We start from the raw sequence: 3,358 nt of genomic DNA, 5'->3' as shown, positions 1-3,358 counted from the left end.
GGGCTGTTAATGAGTCTTCCTCCAATCCTGATGCCACACTCTTCTTCATGTACTCCAGCTTCTTGGATTATTTGCTCAGCATACAGATCAAATAAGTGTGGTGAAAGGATACAGCCCTGGCATGCTCCCTTCCTGATTTTAAACCATGCAGTGTCCCCTTGTTCTGGTTGAACAACAGCCTCCTGGTCTATGTACAGATTCCTCGTGAGTACAATTAAGTGTTCAGCAATTCCCATTCTTCTCAATGTTATCCATAATTTGTTATGATCCACACAATTGAATGTTTTTGCATAGCCAATAAAACACAAGTAAATGTCTTTCTGGTATTCTTTGCTTTCAGCCAAGATCAATCTGACATCAGCAATGATATTCTTCATTCCACATACTCTTCTGAATCCAGCTTGCATTTCTGGAAGTCTTCTGTCAATGTACTGCTGCAACTCTTTTTTAATTTTCTTCAGTAAGATTTTAGTTGTGTGTGATATTAATGATATTGTTAGATAACTTTCACATTCTGTGGGATCATTTTTCTTTTGAATGGGTACAAATATGGATCTCTTCCAGTCATTTGGTCAGGTAGCTGTCTTCCAAATCTCTTGGCATAGCTGAATGCCTCCAGCACTGCATCTATTTGTTGGATTATCTCAATGATTGTTTCCTCAATTCCTAGAGTCTTGTGTTTACCAATTCCTTCATTAATGCTTGGAACTCTTCCTTCAATATCATTGGTTCTTGATCATATGCTACCTCCTGAAATGGTTGAATGTTGACCAATTCTTTTTGGTACACTGTGCATTCCTTATATCTTCTTTTGATGTTTCCTATATAGTTCAATATTTTTCTCACAGTAGCCCTTAATATTGCAATTTGTGGCTTGAACTTTTCTTCAGCTCTTTCAGTTTGAGAACTTCTGAGCATGTTCTTCCCTTCTGGTTTTAACTCCAGGTCTTTGCACATTTCATTGTAATACTTTATCTTCTCGAGGCACTCTTTCAAAACTTCTGTTCAGCTTTTTTATTTAATCATTTCTTCCATTTGCTTTAGCTACTCTCCATTTAAGAGCAAGTTTTAGAGTCTCTTCTGACATCCCTTTTGATCTTTTCTTCCTTTTCTGGCTTTTGAAATGGTCTTTTCTTTTCCTTTTCCTGTCTGATATTCTTGATGTCATCCCACAATTTGTCTGGTCTTTGGTCATTGGTGTTCAATGTGTGAAATCTGTTCTTCTAATGGTTTCTAACTTCTGATGGTATGTAATCAAGGTCATATTTCAGCTCTCATGGACTTGTTTTAATTCTCTTCAGCTTCAACTTGAACTGACATATCAGCAATTGGTTATCTGTTCCACAGTCAACTCCTTGACTTGTTTTGAATGATAACATTGAACTTCTCCACTCTCTTTCCACAGATATAGTTAATTTGATTCCTGTGTATTCTATCTGGCAAGGTCCACATGTATAAAAACCAAAACCAAACATCAAGTCAATTCCAATGCATAGTGACCCCCTTTGAGTTTCTGAGGCAGTAAGTCTTTATGGAAGTTGATTGCCCAGTGTTCATTTCACCTTTATATTGTTGAAAAAAGAAATTTGCAATGGTAAGTTTCTGGCATTGCAAAATTCTATCATGCGATCTCTAGCATCATTTCTATCACCAAGGCCATATTTTCCAGCAACCAGTGCTTCTTTATTTTGAACTTTCCCATTCCAATCACCAGTAATTATCAGTACATCCTAAAAGCATATTTGGTCAATTTCAGACTGTAGATGTTGATAAAACATATTCAGTTTCTTTATATTTGGCTTTTGTTGGTGGTGCATAAGTTTGAATAACAGTAGTATTAACTGGTCTTCCTTGTAGGCATATGGCTAATAGCATATCACTGACAGTATTATACTTTAGGATAGATTTTGAAATGTTCATTTTGATGATGAATGTGGTGCTATTCCTCTTCAATTTATCATTCCAAGCATAGTATACCATATGATTGTCTGATTCAAAATTGCTAAATGGCCAATTCAAATGGCCCTTCCAACTCACTAATGCCTAGGTTATTGATCATTTCATTTTTAACAACTTCCAATTTTCCTATATTCATACTTCATACATTCTATGTTCTGATTATTATGGATGTTTACAGCTGTTTATTCCCATTTTGAGTCATGCCCCATCAGCAAATGAAGATTCCAAAAACTTTATCCACATCATTAAGGTTGACTCTACTTTGAGGAGGCATCTCTTCTCCAGTTGTATTTTGAGTAACTTCTCACTTGAGGGGCTCATCTTTTGACACAATATCAGATAATGTTTCACTGCTATTCATAAAGTTGTTTTTTTTTTTCTTTCTCAGTGCCCCACAAACAAAAGCTTCCCCTTTTCCCCTCCCTCTTACCCCTGGTAACCACTAATAATCTTTGGTTTCTATACATGTGTGTGCATGTTTCTATATATATGTGCACATACAGAAGAATCAAATTAACTATATCTGTGGAAAGAGACAGTGGAGAAGTTCAATATTATCATTCAAAACAAGTCAAGGAGCTGACTGTAGAACAGACCACAAATTACTGATATGTCAATTCAAGTTGAAGCTGAAGAAAATTGAAACAATTCCATGAGAGCTGAAATATGACCTTGATTACACACCATCAGAAGTTAGAAACCATCAGAAGAACAGATTTCACACATTGAACACCTATGACCAAAGACCATACCCCTCTCCTCCTATCCCTGGTAACCAACAAAGAAAACTTTCTTCCTGTACAAACTTTTCCTTGACTTTTTACAATTGTGGACTAGTACAATATTTGTCCTTCTGTGATTGACTTATTTCACTCAGCATAATATCCTCCAAGTTCATCCATGTTATACAGTGTTTTGCAGATTCTACATTATTCTTTAGGGTTGTATAATTTTCTATTCCATTCCATTCCACAGTTTGTTTATCCATTCCTCATTTGATGAGCACTTAGGTTGCTTCCATAACTTTGCTATTGTGAATAGTGTTGCAACAAACTTGGGTGTGCATATATCTGTTTGTGTCCTGCCTCTTTCTTCTTTAGGATATATACCTAGTAATGGGATTACTGGATCAAATGGTATTTATATTTCCAACTTTTTAAGCAATCACTATATCTATTTTCACAGTGGTTGTATCATTTTAAAGTCCCACCAGCAGTGTATAAGAGTCCCAATATCTCTACATCCTCACTAGCATTTGTTATTTTCTGTCTTGTTGAACTATGCTATTAATGCTGGGGTGAGATGGTATGGTTGTTTTGATTTGCATCTCTCTAATGGCTAATGATCGTGAACATTTCTTCATGTTTGTTGGCTGCCAGAATATTTTCTTTAGTGAAGT

Source organism: Orycteropus afer, unplaced genomic scaffold, assembly GCF_000298275.1.
Source record: "Orycteropus afer afer isolate SDZICR_OR568_19922 unplaced genomic scaffold, OryAfe1.0 scaffold00198, whole genome shotgun sequence".
NCBI classification, from domain to species: domain Eukaryota; kingdom Metazoa; phylum Chordata; class Mammalia; order Tubulidentata; family Orycteropodidae; genus Orycteropus; species Orycteropus afer.
This window is presented reverse-complemented; position numbering follows the sequence as displayed.